Genomic DNA, 18834 nt, shown 5'->3' on the forward strand with positions numbered 1-18834 from the left:
GATGAGATTTTGGGAAGAATCTTTAAACCATAATTGAGGAGGATGGGGCAGCAAATTCCAAAAAATAATGCTCAATCACCAGAAATAATCCCAAGTTGAAGTAATCACGAATCTATCACTAATCACTAAACTAATCACGAATCTATAACTAAATTGCTTCCTTCAGGTTCTCCCATCTCAGCCAAGGAACTCTGTAGATCTGTCAGTGGCCAGTGCCCCCCCCCCCCACCCCCGCCTTCCCATGCCTCCTCCCCCCAAGCCCTCTCCCTCCCACAGATCTTCCGATGTCCCTGTTCTCTGCTGTTGTACTTGTGTGCTTCCCTCTCTCTCCCCATCTTGTCCCCCGCTCCCTTTATTGTATGTTTTTGTTTTGCATGTGTCCGTTTGTTTTATTTGCGATTGATGTTAGCTCTTACACGAGCCTCGATCTTGTATAGAAAAAGAAAGAAAGAAAAAGCTGGGTTTCTCCGTAATGCTTTCCGAGATTGAAGAATGTTACATATTTATGTGAATGTATGTGAATTACGATTCAGGTCTTTGCTTATCAATGTGTAGTCGATTAAAGGTTGTTGTGATTAAAGGGTCAGGAGCTCTTCTGGGAAAAAGGAGACCGGAAACGGAAGGAGAAAAGACACGAGGTCCTGGAGAGAAGCGACGATTCTTCTTCTTCCTCGCCAAGCTCGGACGCGAGCGGTATCGCTATTGAGCAACGTAACCGAATCGGCGTGTAAAAGCCCGTCTGGCGAGAGGAGTTACCGGGACGTGTAACTACCCTTTGACACGTCAAGTCACTGTGGGTTCGTGCACGGAACCAAGCGTCTGGCACAGTTCGCCTCACCGTCTACAAGGCCGCGTACGGATCGCACGTTGGGCCTCGCGCGCTGGGCAAGCCGCGTGTTGCTTTGCCGGCTTTGCTTTACCCACTTTGCTTGGCCAGGAGGTGTGCGCTGCAGCCATTGTTCCCGGTACAGGACGTGCCCGGTGGAAGCACGTCAGGAAGGGTCCGTTCAACTGCCCACGTGCGGAGATCGAACTACAGGAGCACGGAGACATTGAGAGAGACATTGACCATGGAGGGAGTCGGGAATGGGGCTCACGTGAGGAATGTATAAGATGGCCATCTTAGAGTTATGGTAGATGAGTTTACATCTTTGTACTATTGATTGCTGATTGTTGATGGTTGTTGATTGCTCGGGGAATATATCCTTGATTATTCCGGATCCTTGGTGTGGGGTTTTTTCTTGATTGGAATTCATATTGATTGCGTTACGAAAGCGCATACATAATAGATCTTTCTGGCGGAGTTCCTCTCACGGTTCCTCTCACGGTCCGGGGGTCACCGAGACCAGGTAGTCACCGGGAGGACCACGTAACAGAATTGGGGGCTCGTCCGGGATTTAAAATTGTATAACATAATAAAATAATAGTTTTTATTAATTAAAATTTATTAATTAATTATTAATTGGTAAATTTTTGAGAAATTGTGGTAAAGTCTTGGGTGAAGGTTAACAGGTGTTAACGATAGTCACCATGGCGTTTGTTGCACAGAACTTTGCGGTAACACCTAGTGAGGCTGGTTCCACCCTTCAGTGAAAAGGAAGTCGCTAAATTTTTTCCACACTTTGAGAAAGTGGCTCGACAGTTAAACTGGCCGGAGGAGGCCTGGACCATACTAGTGCAAAGTGTGCTGGTGGGAAAAGCTCAAGAGATTTATTCGGCGCTACCAATGGACCAATGTGCAGATTATGAGGTATTGAAGAAGCACATCCTCAAAGCCTATGAGTTGGTTCCGGAAGCTTACCGGCAAAAATTCAGGAATGCCAGGAAGAGGGAGAGCGAGACCCATGTGGAGTTTGCCAGAGTGAAAGAAAACATGTTTGATCGGTGGTGTGAGTCAAAAGGAGTCGGGAAAGACTTCGAAACATTGCGTGACTTGATCCTGGTGGAGGAATTTCAACAGTGTGTCCACGAGGACATCAAAGTGTACTTGCAGGAAAAGAAAGTACCAAAGTTGTGGGACGCAGCCACCATGGCAGATGATTATGCCTTAACACACCGGATAGGGGTCCACGAACCTAACTCCTCGCCTAGATCTCCGCAGGGAAGGTGTGGAACAGCAGGTGCGGGGAACGACAATACATGGCGGCGGCCTCGAGATGATTATGGGGACAACGCTGATACCCGAACTGTTCGAAATCAGGGGGCTACGGGCCCAAGACAAACTTATTTTTCGGGGGGCCCGAGGCAGACCACGAGTTTTTCCTCCGGGCCTACTTGCGCTTTTTGCAAGAAACCTGGACACTTGATGTCCAGTTGTTACCTCATGAAAAGGGAAAACCCAGAGCGGAGTCCGACTATTACCACTCCGAATGCGATGGCAAGTGTAAGAAATCGCCCACAGAAGAGTTACCAACCATTTATTTATGAGGGGTTGGTCTCACTCAAGGGAGACTTGACTAACTCAAGACCGGTTAGGGTTTTGAGGGACACAGGAGCCCATCAATCCTTAATGCTTGAAGGCATTTTGCCATTGTCAAAGAGTACCGCAACTGGTGATAGTGTTCGGTTACAAGGGATCGGTGGCTGTGTTAGTGCCCCACTTCATGTCATCCATTTGGAATCCGATTTGGTGTCAGGACCGGTCACCGTCGGTTTACAAGCCACGCTTCCTGTAGAGGGAGTATCTGTGATTATTGGGAATGATTTGGCCGGGGGGCAAATTTATGGTAACCCGAGGGTTGGTAAAGAGCACAGCAGGGAGAATAACACCCCACCAGCTCGGGATGGCGACAAAAGTTACAAGTTATTTGTAGGGGGACTGAACTTCAACACAGAGGAAGAAGTTCTGACCTCTGTCTTCAACAGATATGGGCCGCTGGTGGAAGTGCGGGTGGTAAAAGACAGGGAAACGCAACGGTCAAGAGGGTTCGGCTTTGTCACGTTTGCAAGCACAAGAGACGCCAGGGAGGCAGAGAAGAATTGGATTGGTAAGGATTTGGAGGGTCGGACCATAACAGTAGGGAAGGCATTTCGTAGGCGTCGAGAGGTCTACAGAAGAGGACAACTTGGCAGTAGTTTTGGGGTTGGCAGCAGCCGATATTACTATGGAGGCTCCCAGAGTTACGGCACCTCCCGAAAGAATGAATGTCAGAGCACTGGCCGAGAAGGAGACCGCCAGTCAGGTAAAGGCTGGGACAAGGGGTCCCACCGTAACTGTTAGGAGTCTGGAGAAGTTGAAGCCCTATATACGGGGGAGCCGCCGAGCCGGGGCTCCTACACGGACTAACCGTGAACGCCACGTTCTTAAAGGCGTCCAGGTAGTGAACTTTCCTGCACGGACTAACCGTGAACTCCACGTTCTTAAAGGCGTCCATATAATGAACTTTCCTCCCCGGACTAACCGTGAACTCCACATTCCTTAAGGCGTCCATGTAGGGAATACTCCGCTGGGCCTCCCGAAAAAGTGCTATAGAGAGGGTTAAATTTGGGGGCTTTGGTCACCACCTCTTAACCGTCATTCAAGAGAAACTAGAAGTGGTTGACGCTTGGTCCAGAGGGAATTAATCTAGGGGATTGTGTGAAATTTTGTTGCCTTATTTTTAAGTGATGACTGTGCCCGGGGGGAACTGATGAGTTGGGGGGGGGGTGAGTTATCTGGTTTGTTTATCCAAGTTGGCCGGCAAAGAAAGTTTTCGCTGGGTTCAAACTTTCTTTCTTGAAGGGGGGGAGTGTTACATATTTATGTGAATGTATGTGAATTACGATTCAGGTCTTTGCTTATCAATGTGTAGTCGATTAAAGGTTGTTGTGATTAAAGGGTCAGGAGCCCTTCTGGGAAAAAGGAGACCGGAAACGGAAGGAGAAAAGACACGAGGTCCTGGAGAGAAGCGACGATTCTTCTTCTTCCTCGCCGAGCTCGGACGCGAGCGGTATCGCTATTGAGCAACGTAACCGAATCGGCGTGTAAAAGCCCGTCTGGCGAGAGGAGTTACCGGGACGTGTAACTACCCTTTGACACGTCAAGTCACTGTGGGTTCATGCACGGAACCAAGCATCCGGCACAGTTCACCTCACCGTCTACAAGGCCGCGTACGGATCGCACGTTGGGCCTCGCGCGCTGGGCAAGCCGCATGTTGCTTTGCCGGCTTTGCTTTACCCGCTTTGCTTGGCCAGGAGGTGTGCGCTGCAGCCGTTGTTCCCGGTACAGGACGTGCCCGGTGGAAGCATGTCAGGAAGGGTCCGTTCAACCGCCCACGTGCGGAGATCGAACTACAGGAGCACGGAGACATTGAGAGAGACATTGACCATGGAGGGAGTCGGGAGTGGGGCTCACGTGAGGAATGTATAAGATGGCCATCTTAGAGTTATGGTAGATGAGTTTACATCTTTGTACTATTGATTGCTGATTGTTGATGGTTGTTGATTGCTCGGGGAATATATCCTTGATTATTCCGGATCCTTGGTGTGGGGTTTTTTCTTGATTGGAATTCATATTGATTGCGTTATGAAAGCGCATACATAATAGATCTTTCTGGCGGAGTTCCTCTCACGGTTCCTCTCACGGTCCGGGGGTCACCGAGACCAGGTAGTCACCGGGAGGACCACGTAACAAGAAGAAGAAGTAATCAATCATTAGCTGAGTTAGTAGCTAATCAGTAGCTGAGTTTCTCCGCAATGCTTTCCGAGTTTGAAGAAGAAAAAAGTTTCTCGCTGAGTTTGAAGAAGATCTGGGCGCTGTATTTTGGCAAAAAATACAGGGAATAATAAAATGATCGGTTATGTTGATGTTTTGCCAATCCCATGAGGCCAAGTTAAAAAAAACAAGTACAAAAAGTTTTAATTAAAACAAAAGCCGCGTCGATGTTACACAATGCCTAGATGCAGCTGTGCCTATGACGTCGATGTTATAGGCACAGGACATTCCTATTGATTCGATTACTTGATGTTATTTTTGTGCAAAGTGAAAATATATCTCGGCAATTTCCCGTGTGTGGCGACGAATTTTTAATATATCTCGGCATTTTCCCGTCTGTTATTTCAGGCGGTGTATGACTGACCATGCCGCAATTTAAAAAAAATATATCTCAATGGACTTGAAGTTACAGGCCTTTGAGAATTCATTTCGTTCTATAAAGGGCAACTTTCATCAGATTTTCTTCCCGTTTTTTTTCAACCGAGTCTAAAACTATGTTAGTGACTGTGAAAAATGAAATGATATATCGAATTTGATTTAAAATAAAACTGTGTGAGAGAGGAAGACACCACGGGCCTACAAAACGCCTCAAAGCTATGCGAGTTAATAAAATGGTGGATATTTGTTTATATGAAGGCTCTCCCAGAATGGGTGGAGCTATGGTTCCCAGAATGGGTGGAGCTTTGAGGTTTTGTCTTCTCTGCAAGAACAAGAACAAGAAGAAGAACAACAACAACAACAGCAGAGGGCACTCTATGAGCAGCGTCTGCGACGCGGCTAAAAATGTTTCTCGTCCGGACTTTTTGGAAAAAAGGAGGGAGGCCCTTACTATTTACTATTTTCATTTTTTTTGCTATTTTTTTCCAAGATGGCTGCCATGAATTGAATGACTACTGTGGCTGACTTAAAGACTCTATAGTTTGTCCAATGTAATGTGAAACATGCCAGTGTTGATTGTTACCGAAAGGCCTGCAATTTCATTTCCAAATTAGCAAATAAATATATGTTTTAACTGAAATGGCATATGAATAGAATCCATCAATGGAACATGTCATGTGTTACACCGACAAACTATATTTGAATAACCATCCAAGTATAGCGTTACAGCTACATATGGATTTTTTAATGCACCAAGTATTTAAAAACAAGTACACTAGAAAATGTATGTCTTGATATGGCTTAAATATTTACGCTATATCACGACGCCAACTTACTTTCGTTGTTTGGTATCCATCACCAATGTCATCTCCATCGTCAAATTCTCCACTGGCAAATTTAGCGAAGAGATCGTTCAACGTTCGCTTCTCATCTACAACTGATCTCGCGAACCAAGACTTCAAAACTTTTGTCGACGAACGTATGCTTGCACACACGAATATCGTCATATTCCCTACTCAAATTTGTACCATTAAAAGTATGAAATGCAAGATTTTTACACGTAAATTGCACTTGCCCAGTGCACAACCGCTGCGAGAATTGACCGTCTTTAGCACAAAGTGTCTGCGTTAAGCCTGGCATGTATTAACCAGGAAGTTCCGTTAGACGGAACTTATATCATCCATAATAGTTCCATAATAGTTCCATAATAGTGTATCCATAATAGTTCAGATCATCAATGCACAAGATACGATCAGCAAACGCCCGGAAACGGAAAGTTTTAGACCGAGTTTCTTCACAAAACGATTTTTTTTTTAAACAAGTATATATTTTTTAAAAATAGTATTAAATAGTAAATAAAAGTAGGCGGCGACCAAAAAGGAAGCGGGCGGGGACGAGAAACATTTTTTTTTTTTTTACTTGGCCTTAGTAGCTGAGTTTCTCCATCATACTTTGAAGAAGAAGACGCACTAATGCTTTGTTCATGCTGTTTCTCCATATTCTGTTTGTTTGCAATCACAATAATGAAATATTTACAAATGGGAATAAAGTTGAAGCATTTTGCAACATGAAAAAACATCTGATGTATCGTCTCATCCATATAGCGTATATTATTAAAGTGTATTGCTGTATATACGTTCTGTTGTTCAAATACCGTTTAAAAGAAGAAGTAAAAAAGTCGGATATTTCCCCCACCTCCAAACTAATTAATTACGTTTTTGTATTATCTTGTGCAAATATGGAGGAGGTGTGTCAGCTTTTACATATTCAGCAAAGCGACGGGTGGACCTTTTCGTTGGAGTGCTTGTTACTTGGAAAATTGAAGATCGGTTGCGTTTGTTATTTGTCGGTTGCATTGGTTATTCTGTCTGTCTGTCTGTCTGTCTGTCTGTCTGTTTGTTTGTCACCGGCCTACAGGTCACAATTCTAAACCGATCGTCATGAAACTTCACCAACTTGTAGGGGTTGTCACAATTGAGAAGCCCATTGATTTTGAGATTAAAGGTCATCTGGAGGTCAAATTTCTAAAATCGTCAATTTTCATCCAATTGACTTGGAAATTAAATAGCATTTGCACATTGAGTCATTAAATTGGGAAACCAACTATTTAATTATTGAGGTAAAAAGGTCATAGGTCAACTCAAGGTCAAATTTCCAAAATCATCAATTTTCATCCGATTGCCTTGAAAATTTAACAGCATTTGCATAGTACCACACTGAATTGGGAAACCAACTATTTTTTGAGGTCAAGAGGTCAAAGGTAAACTTGAGGTCATACTTTTAACATCATCAATTTTCAGCTAAAATCGTCACTTTTCGTCCGATTGACCCGAGCTTTGATCAAGATCGTGAATTTTGATCTTGATGAAATGGACAATTTGCTGAATCAATTGCAACCTTTTTTCGGGGGGGGGGGGGGGCTGGTGTATTTTTCAAGTATCGTGCTCTGCATGACGTCTGCTTGTTTTTGTATTTTCTTGTGTAAATGTGGAGGAGGTATGACATAAATAAATAAATAAATAAATAGCCTTAGTTATAGTAATTGCTGATTTCTTAATAATTTGCAGATTTCACTCCAGATTTCAACAGTTATTTGGTCTACGAGATGTGATCCTCAAATCCAAAATCATATTTTGATTATATACTTTAATTAGTCCGTGACAGTCCATTCTGGAAAATGACATCACATAATGCATGAAATCACTCCAAGCTCCTAATTTGAAAACTATAGCACCCACAAAAGTGATGTATACAGAATTTTGTAGGTATGAGCATTAGGTATGAGCATATTTGTGAGGAAAGTGAAAATTTTTAATTATGAACACTTTATCGTTTATCGAAACCATTTCGGCCTGTTCCAAGTTAAGCCATTTTTATTGGACTGAAACAAAATGGTGGATTAAGATCCCTATGAGGTGAGTGTGAGCTAACCAAGGATAAAGCCTATTTTTGTTTTAATTTAATAAGGCAGTAAATTATCTTCAATAGAGATGTTTACATTTACCCAAACACCCAGTTTTCATTCATGCGCACTCCTTTGGAGTTCCCTTAGTGTACATGCAGTTTTGAGCTTCTATGTTTCATGGTGTTTGGGTTATGAAGAACACACACACACACACACATACACACACACTAAGTGACTGACTGACTGACACATTCTCTTATTATTACAGATGTATGTATGTATGTATGTATGTATGTATGCATGTACGTATGTATGCTTGCTTCGATGAAAGTTTATTGCAATTTAAAGAAGAAAAATTGCAGTTTTTTAAAAATTAAGTACACCTCTTCACAATTAAGATTCTGATAAAGAAGAAGAGAAAGGCGAGCCAAGCAAACAATAAATTCTAAATCATTAAATATCTATGAAACTGACCAAACAGTTGTACCATGATCATAAAAAAGAATTCAATAAATGATTGATGGTTGCAAATTGCAAAATTTTCATATCAAGGACACTGAGATAGTTGCAAATTGCAAAAAATCCAACACTTTTGAGGATAAGGACCTTTCAACTGACATCACCGAGCAGCAACCGACACTGAAGCAGAAAACTGCAAAACACACTTTTATCTCGGAATTTTTAGCATCAACACGCAGGCAGAACTTCCTCGTATTCGTCCTCAGAATGTAAAAGCACTTTGGCTCTTTCTAATTCATTGTATTTCTCGTGAAGACTCAATTGAAGGTGTTAGATGATGCATGGCAGACTGTCCAAAAAAGCATCTGCTCGAGTTGAGATGATTAGTCCAAGCCCCAAGGCCCAAGTTGGAAGCCCTTTTCTTCCTGTAATTTATTTGATGCATTGTAATGTACATTATTTTAATGCAACACATGTGCAGGCCCTTTGGTGAGCCATATAGTGCTTCTTCGACTCCCATATGCTTTTGAGTTGAGAGGGCCAAGAATATTCTTGCACATTTGCAGGCTATGTATACACATCAGGAGTTAGGGGAATGTGGCCAGGACATCATCAGTGGCCAGATTAAAAAATGTGCTTCAAGTAAGCTTTGTATTCCCACTCATGTCATCTTTTGATATTACAATTCACAAACTCTAACCAGAGGAAGTTCTGAGAGAACCCGAACCTCGCTTATCCTGACCCGAAAAAGGTGCTGACTATTGCAAATAACGCTTTGCAATACAATCGATCAAATGCAGTTATTGCCACTCTTTGTGATAGACAATATAATAGAAACAATAAAAAGGAATAAACAACTCGGCTACTTTGACAAGCAGCAACATGGATTGCACAATGCGATTCCAGACTGCATTCAATGAGGAAACAGGAGGTAGGGGAAAAGCAATTCTGCACAATCGGTTGACACCACAATCCAACACAACATCTAACACTTCAACATCTGACAGCTGAATGTAGTGGGAGACAACCAGTAAAAGTTCACCAATATAATTGTACAAAAGAAGACATTGTGAGTTCCTTTTTTCAAAGAAAAGTGAGTGGGTGGGTGAAGGAAGCATTTAGATAAGAAATGAGGAACATAATCATTTATCCTGCCAGACTTTATTACTATAATTATTTTCTAACTATTTAAACACCGATAAGCTCGTCAACAATTGTGTGACACACTCTGCAATGCATGATCATGGAGTAAGTTTCTCGCACATTGCTCCAATTACATTACAGCTCATAACAATATTTGAGAGAAAACATACAAAGAACAAGTACAGATACATTCAAAGTACACCGCCCCCATGCCAAATAAATAAATATCCTCCAGCGCGGCATTGCTGGGGCACGTTCGGCGCCTGGCAATAATGCCGTGCAGCTGATAGAGACTGCATTGGGAGGGAGAAGTGTACAATAATTGATTGATTAATTGCATAATTAAAATCAACAAATAATGATCATACAATATTTTCTTAATCAATTGGCTAATAGCATACCAAAACCACCAGTGCTTCATCCGAAGCTGTAACTTTTTGAAAATGAATTTAATAAGTCATTAATCAAAAAAATTGAATAATTGATTGATAAATAAATAAGTCATCGATTAATTGATTAATCAATAAATCAAAAACATACTTTATAGCCACATCACTTGGTCACTGTTGTGTCCAAGTATCAGCTTCCTAGCTCAAAAGGTGCCGGAGATATTGCCCAGATGAGAAAGAAAATAAATAAATAAGAATCATAAAATAATTAAATAATTAATCAATTGGCAAATAGAATACCTAAACCACCACCGTTTCATCTGAATCTGTAACTTAAAAAAAAAAATCATTAAGTCATTACTCGAATAATTAAATAATTAATCGACTAATCAATAAATAGTTGTTTGATTAATTGATTAATCAATAAATAAAAAATATCCTTCATAGCCACATTACTTAGTCACTATCGTGGCCGAATATCAGCTTCCTAGTTCAAAAGGTGCCTGAGATATCGCCCAGATGAGAAAGGAAATAAATAAGTAGTTACAACAAACAAGAACAGCATGCATTTTAAGGCTATTTTCCCTGCTAGAGCGGGGGTTAGCCTTGCGGTCCCCATGACAATCTTCTCCATTTTGACCTATTTTCTGCATCTCTCCTTGTTAACCCCCTTGCCCGCATTTCTTCTTCCACCATAATAATCACCATAAACACCACCATAATCTTCCATTCCAAATAAGTACTTAATTAATCGATAATTAAAGAACTAATCAATTAATAGATTAATCAAAAAAAAAATGCCGTTTTTGCCAAATCACCCAACTTTTTTGTGCTGAAATTTCAGCTTCCTAGTTCAAAGGATGGCTGAGATATCTCCCGGACAAACAAACAAGAAAACAAACAACCAGAGTGAAAACCGAGTCCTCCCTTTCAGCCCCCTTTGGTGCCCCACAATGACGTTATGCAGCGCCTGGAGATGGCATAGGAAAGGAGCGGTGTACAATAAATAAGTACTTAATGAATCAATAATACTTAAGTAACGAATCAAATAATTGATTAATGAAAAAACAAAACATACCGTTTTTGCCAAAGCGCTTGCTCACTATATTGTGCCGTAATTTCAGCTTCCTAGCTCCTAGCTTTCCTCGCTCGTGTATTCCTGTTAAGGCTGGAGTTCCTCAAGGCAGTGTTCTGGGCCCTTTGCTTTTTCTGGTCTTCATTAATGATCTATCTGACTCTCCAGAAAATCCTCTCTATCTCTTTGCTGATTACTCCACTCACTGCTGCTCCATATCCCAACCCTCAGATTGGCAGGCAGCAGCCTCTTCACTCTCTACAGACCTGGACAATATCACAAACTGGTCAAACAAGTGAAACATGTCCTTCAATCCTGACAAATCTCGCATTCTTACTATGTATCTCCGAAAAGACCGACTGGACAACCCTCCCATCTACTTTCTGAACAATCCTCTCCAAGAAGTTCTGTCACTCAAACTTTTGGGTCTCAATATCTGCCATGATCTTTCCTGGGAAAACCACATTTCCAAGCTGGCATCCAAAGCCAACTGTGAAGTCCTTTCTGGGCACTTCTGAGCTCCTCACCACATACAAAGCCTTCATCCACAGCTCAATGGAATACTGCTCTCACCTCTGGGCTGGTGCTCCTACCTCACACCTAGCTAGGCTTCACACGGTTGAAACCAAAGCATTTAGAATCATTGGAATCTCCCGCAATGAAGCTGATTCTGAGGGCCTTTCTCTCTCTCACCGCAGGCAGGTTGGTGGTCTTTCTGTCTTCTCCCGACTCCTCTCCGGCCCTGCTCCCCCTGCTCTGTCTGCGCTCTGTCCCACAAATATTCCTGCAGGACACACATGATCTGCCAGCAACCCTCTTCTGGTGCAACTGCCAAAATCAAGACTCTCTGCTCAGATTCACTCTTTCATTCCTCTTTTCTCCCACCTCTGGAACAAACTCCGACACTCTTCAATCCCTCTCCTCCCTTCAGGTCTTTAAAACTGCTGTTCACCACCATCCCTTATCTCCCCCCATCCAAAACCTTGATCTTTTCTACCCCCGTTAAAACGCCCCAAATCCGCCTCTTTGAATCCCCAGCTTATTTCCCGGGGTTCCCAGAATTGTTCCTTTGCTTTATACCGTGTACCCCTCCCTCCTCCCCCAACCCTTCCCCTTCCACAGATTTACCAACGTCCCTGTTCTCTTCTGTTGTTGTATTTGTGTGCTTCCCTCTCTCTCCTCTTGTCTCCCGCTCCCTTCATTGCATGTTCTGTGTGTCTGTGCATGTTTTCATGTTCAATGTGTGAGCTCTTACACGAGCCTGGATTCTGTATACAAAAAAAAGAAGAAAAAAAGGGATGGCTGAGATATCGCCCGGACAAACAAACAAACTAAAACGGCACTCACGAGAGAGCTTACCTCCACCTGGTTGGCTATATCACTCAATGGTGAAGAATCACTGTAAAAATTCTACTAGCTGGATCTGGATCTTCACCAAAATTGAATCGATTCACCTTGTCACACACACAACCTGTCCAACAAGTTTCGTCCAAATCCATCCATAACGTTTTGAGATATCCCGCTATGTATCGTTTGGCCCCATCTCCCAATGGTGAAGAATCACTTTAAAAATTAAATAATTCTCATATCCGAATCCATATTCAGATCTTCACCAAAATTGAATCGATTCTTCCTAGTCCCACACACAACCTGTCCAACAAGTTTCATCCAAATCCATCCATAACATTTTGAGATATCCTGCTATGTATTGTTTTTGGCCCTATCTCCCAATGGTGAAGAATCACCTTAGAAATTCTAGTAGCCGGATCCGGATCGTTATCAAAATCTAATCATTTTGTCCTTGTCACATACGCTACATCTCTGCCAAATTTCGTCTGAATCCATCCACAACTTTTTGAGATCTTTTGTTCACAGACAAACGGACAGATAAACAGACAGGGGTGAAAACATAACCTTCATCCACCTTTGGTGGCGGAGGTAACAAGAAAGAAACCGGAGTGAAAACTGAGTACTCCTTTCAGCGCGCGTCATTGCCGGGTCCCCTTCGGTGCCAGGCAACGACGTCATGCAGCGCCTGGAGATGGCATAGGAAAAGAGCGGTGCACAAAAATTATATTTTGATGGAATATACACTTTACCATCTGCAGTATCAACATAGCAGCTTTAATTGTTTATTGATATACACTTTAACATCTCCACTACTAGTGAGGTTCACTATGTTTTTTCGTTCAAAATCATGGTAGATTAGCAAACCTATACATTTTTGGAAACGTTATTACATGGAAAATCTGAAAATCAATGTTTACATTTGCCAATTCCGACCAATTCGATTCGACCAATTCGACCAATCGACCAATTCCATTCGACCAATTCGACCATTCGACCATTCGACCAATCGCTTCGATCGACCATTCGACCATTCGACCAATTCGATCGATTCGATTCGATTCGATTCATCGAATTCGATTCGATCGACCATTCGACCAATTCGATTTGCCAATCAATTTGACCGACCTTTGCTTGTGTGGAACGGACTGTGAAAACGATGCGGACTATATTGTCGGATACGACACACAGGACAGTGATGACGAACTCTAAATGGCATATTCTGTAATCGAGTATGTTTGATGCCATTGACTGCCTGTGTATATTTTGTCATTGACTGCCTGTGTAGATGTGAAGTTATACTGACTGCATGTGTATATATGATTTTGCTGACTGCCTGTGTATGTTTGGTGATATGAATTATTGTGACACATTTTGATGTTATTAACTGCCTGTACAAAATGATAACATGTATTTGATTATGCAACTTATCGCGAATATAAAGACAGTATTTTGCAATTCAAAACCTTTGATTCGTGTCTTACCATTCCCCATAGCACTAATTTGATACTTTCATTGGATTCCTTGTCCCTGAAAATATAGGTTTAGTATATTTTTTAACGTTTTTAGGGTAATTAGAGGCAGAAATAGAACAAAATATGTATTTTACAGTGGCCATTTTGAAAATACAAAATGGCCGCCATACAGGTATCTCTCCAAATGTAAACATTGATTTTTAGTTTCCTTATGCTATAACCTTTCCAAAAATGTATAGGTTTGCTAATCTACCATGATTTTGAACGAAATATAATTTATTGACATAGTGAACCTGACTATACCTACATATCCATTGTTATTCAATGTAAAATCGTCATATTGTGGCGGACACAAAAGCCCACTGGCGTGGTGACATCATTCCACGCACCGAGTGGGCGGTGGCCACGCCCGAGGGGTAGGCGTGGCCTCATGATATACCCCGGGCGACCAGCCCGGAGGAGTTTAGTGTTACAGTGTAGTCTTACAATAAAGACGTTTATATGTTACCGCTTGTCCGCTTCCTCCTTGCTCACAAGCAGCGCGCGTAACGCCGCGCTTTACTGGTGACCCTCGACGTTGGATCTGCCGAAGCGATCCTTCCACACGCGACGCCATCGCCATGGCCGCCTTCGTCAAACTTCCGGAATTTTGGGAGGCTCAGGCCGAAGTCTGGTTCGTCCAGGCCGAAGCCCAATTTCAGCTTCGGCACCTCACCGGCGATGACACGCGCTACTGCCACGTCGTCGCCTCCCTCGGGCCCGGCACGGCCGCTCGAGTTGCGTCCGTCCTTCGCCACCCACCGGACGGCCACAAGTACGAGGCACTCAAGCGGCTACTCCTAGCCACGTTCAGCCTCACGGACGACGCACGGGCCGACCGCCTCCTGGATCTCCCCGAGCTCGGTGAGACGCGCCCGTCGGTCCGAATGGACCATATGCTGTCACTGTTGGGCGACGAAGCCCCCGGTTCGCTATTCCGGGCGCTTTTCCGTCGCCAACTTCCAGCGCAGGTTCGCCTCGCGTTGGCCGGGACCGGACTAACGGAACCCCGAGCATTGGCGGCCGAGGCGGACAAGTACTTCGCCGCTTCGGACACGCGGGCGAGCGTTGGCGTGGCCGTCACGGCCTTCGACGCTGATGTTCCACAGCATCATCTTCTACAGCACGCTGATGTTCCACAGCATCATCTTCTACAGCACGCTGATGTTCCACAGCATCATCTTCTACAGCACGCTGATGTTCCACAGCATCATCTTCTACAGCACGCTGTGGTTCAGCAGCATGCTGATACGCACCTCGTGAACGCCGCCACGCCCCGCCCACTGCCGCGGCGAAAACCGCCACCGCGGGGAAACCCGTCGACTCCACCGGCCTGGCGGAGCCAGCCGCACTCCTCCAGCTCCACCACCTGGTGCTGGTTCCACGCCAAGTTCGGCCACGAAGCTCGGCGGTGTCATCCGCCGTGCTCCTTCAACGGGTCGGGAAACGCCCGGGCCGGCGCTCAATTGTGGCGATGAGTGCCGGCCGTTCGAGCAGCCTGCTGTTCATAACGGACACCTTCTCCGGGCGCCGTTACCTGTGCGACACGGGAGCACAGGTGAGTGTCATTCCCGCCGGCACGTCAGACAAGCACGCCGCGGGTGGGGGCCCCGCGCTGCTTGCCGCGAACGGGACGCCCATCCGTACGTACGGAAAACGCTGCCTCTCTCTGCGGTTTGGAGGGCAGGTTTTCCGATGGACGTTCGTCACCGCCGACGTGCCCATGGCACTGCTTGGCGTGGACTTCCTGTGCGCTAATGGGCTCCTGGTCGACGTCAAGCGCAGACGGCTTGTCCAGGCCGAGACGTTCAGCTCGCTCGCATGTGCGTTGCCCAGCTCAACGAGCGGCTTGCCAAGCGGCTTGCCGAACGATTCGGTTCCGGCCACGTTGGTCTGTACGCTTCCGGCAGCGGACGCATTCACCCGCCTCCTCGCCGGCTTCCCGGCCCTCACGCGGCCCACCTTCTCGGCGGGGGCCGTCAAGCACGGGGTGGCCCATCACATCCCCACCGTCGGGCCACCGGTCTACGCCCGGGCACGCCGCCTCGAGCCGACGAAGCTGGCGGTGGCAAAAGCGGAGTTCGCTACCCTGGAGCGACTCGGCATCGTTCGGCGCTCAGAGAGCGCTTGGGCGTCGCCGCTGCACATCGTGCCGAAGCCCGGCAGGGGATGGCGACCGTGCGGGGACTATCGCCGTCTCAATGACGCCACGACTCCCGACCGCTACCCCGTCCCCCACATTCAGGACTTTTCCGCCCGTTTGGCGGGCAGGTCCTTCTTCTCGAAGGTGGACCTCATACGCGGCTACCATCAGGTCCCCGTCAGGCCGGAGGACGTCCCGAAGACGGCGGTCATCACGCCATTCGGACTCTTCGAGTTCCTGCGCATGCCCTTCGGTCTGAAGAATGCGGCTCAGGCGTTCCAGCGACTGATGGACAGCGTCCTGCGCGACTTGGATTTTGTCTACGTCTACCTGGACGATATCCTCGTCGCCAGCGCGTCCCGCGAAGAGCACCTACGCCACCTCCGCACGCTCTTCGAATGCCTGGGCCAGCATGGCCTGATTGTGAACCCCGCAAAGTGCCGGTTCGGCGCCGCCACAATCGATTTTCTGGGGCACCGTGTCACCAGGCACGGCGCCGTCCCCCTGCCGGCCAAGGTGGAGGCGGTGAAGGGGTTTCCGCGCCCCCGCACGATCAGAGGGCTGCAGGAGTTCCTGGGCATGGTGAACTTTTACCATCGGTTCCTGCCCCGTATCGCCCAGCTCCTGCGCCCCCTGCACGAAGCTCTCCGAGGTAAGCCGGGCAAAGGCGACGTTACCTGGACCGAGCAGATGGACACGGCGTTCACGGGCGCAAAGCTCGCCTTGGCTAACGCCACCATGCTCGCGCACCCGGCGCCCGATGCACCGATCGCCCTCACCACCGATGCCTCGGACTACGCGGTGGGCGCGGTGCACGAGCAATGGGTGCGTGGAGCTTGGCAACCGCTGGCGTTCTTTAGCCGGCAGCTTCGCCCGCCCGAACGCCGTTACAGTACCTTCGACCGCGAGTTGCTCGGACTTCACTTGGCGGTCAGGCACTTCCGCCATCTGCTCGAGGGCCGGGCGTTCACTGCCTTCGTCGACCACAAGCCGCTGATCTTCGCGATGGGCAAGGTCACCGAGCCGTGGTCGGCCCGGCAGCAGCGTCACCTCTCGGCCGTGTCCGAGTACACGACGGACATCCAGCACGTCGCGGGGAAGGACAACCCGGTGGCGGATTGCCTTTCCCGGGCCGTCGCCCACGCAGTCCACCTCGGCATCGACTATGCCCGGATGGCAGCGGACCAGGCCGCTGACCCCGACGTCCAGGCCTTGCGGACCGCCGTCACGGGCCTCCGCGTCACCGAGGTGCCGTTCGACGGCGCGGGCGCGGCTCTCTTGTGCGACGTCTCCCTCGGGCGTCCTCGCCCCATTGTGCCCGCGGGCTGGCAGCGCCAGGTGTTTGACGCCATCCACGGCCTGTCCCACCCGGGCGCGAGGGCCTCCCAAAGGCTGATCGCCGACAAGTTCGTCTGGCATGGCCTCCGGAAGGCCGTCCGCGGCTGGGCCAGGACGTGCCTCGCGTGCCAGCGCGCCAAGGTGCACCGGCACACCCAGGCCCCGTTGGCCCCGTTCACGGTGCCGGAACGCCGGTTTGACCACGTCCACGTGGACCTGGTGGGACCTCTGCCCCCCTCGCGGGGTTTCACCTACGTCCTCACCATGGTGGACCGCACCACCCGGTGGCCGGAGGCCGTGCCCTTGGCGTCGACAACGGCGGCCGATGTCGCGCAGGCTTTCATCGCCACCTGGGTCGCCCGGTTCGGCGCCCCCTCAGACATCTCATCCGACCGCGGCCCCCAGTTCACCTCGGAGCTCTGGGGGGCGGTTGCGCAGGGGCTCGGGGTCCGGCTGCACCGAACCACGGCCTACCACCCCCAGGCTAACGGCCTGTGTGAGCGATTTCACCGCTCATTGAAGGCCGCGCTCCGGGCCACCCTCCGCGACGGCGGCTGGGTCGACAGGCTCCCCTGGGTCCTGCTGGGCCTCCGGACGGCGCCCAAGGAGGACCTGCGCGCATCCGCGGCGGAGTTGGTCTTCGGGCAACCGCTGCGGGTGCCGGGCGAGTTCCTCCCCGACTCCACGGCACCATGGTCCGCGGCACAGCAGCGCTCCGCTCTGCAAGAGACCGCCCAGAGGTTCGCCCCGGTGCCAACGGCATGCCACGGGCACCCACCGACGCACGTCGCCCCGGAGCTTCGCACGGCGGAGTACGTCTTCGTCCGCCACGATGCCCATCGGACACCACTGCGGCCCCCGTACGACGGGCCTTTCCGCGTGCTGGAGACCGGGGCGAAGCACTTCACCCTGGACATCGGCGGTACTCCTGACCGCGTTTCGGTAGACCGCCTCAAGCCGGCCCACCTCGATGTGGACCATCCACCGCCAGTGGCCCGACCCCCACGTCGGGGCCGCCCTCCCGCGGGCGGACCCCCGGCACCGCCCAGCCCCGCCGCCACGGCGCCCCCCGGTCCTGCACCCATCCCAGGGGCAGCCAGGGGCATCCCACCTGGTATCCCTGCACCCCGGACGCCGCCGATCGCCAGGGGGCGCTTCGGCCGGGTCATTCGTCTGCCCCGCAAACTGGCCCTCCAGGTGCGCGGGAATTCTGGGGGGGCGCGTGTGGCGGACACAAAAGCCCACTGGCGTGGTGACATCATTCCACGCACCGAGTGGGCGGTGGCCACGCCCGAGGGGTAGGCGTGGCCTCATGATATACCCCGGGCGACCAGCCCGGAGGAGTTTAGTGTTACAGTGTAGTCTTACAATAAAGACGTTTATATGTTACCGCTTGTCCGCTTCCTCCTTGCTCACAAGCAGCGCGCGTAACGCCGCGCTTTAATATCTT

The 18834-nt window shown here is 48.1% G+C and overlaps 1 protein-coding gene across 2 annotated transcripts in view; it reads right to left on the bottom strand.

The window, feature by feature from the left end:
• Positions 1-18834, bottom strand: part of ITGA11 (integrin subunit alpha 11) — a 206370-nt gene that overhangs the window by 136513 nt on the left and 51023 nt on the right. The window lies entirely within an intron of this gene.

The sequence above is a fragment of the Myxine glutinosa genome, chromosome 2, assembly GCF_964187855.1.
Source record: "Myxine glutinosa chromosome 2, kmMyxGlut1.1, whole genome shotgun sequence".
NCBI lineage: Eukaryota > Metazoa > Chordata > Myxini > Myxiniformes > Myxinidae > Myxine > Myxine glutinosa.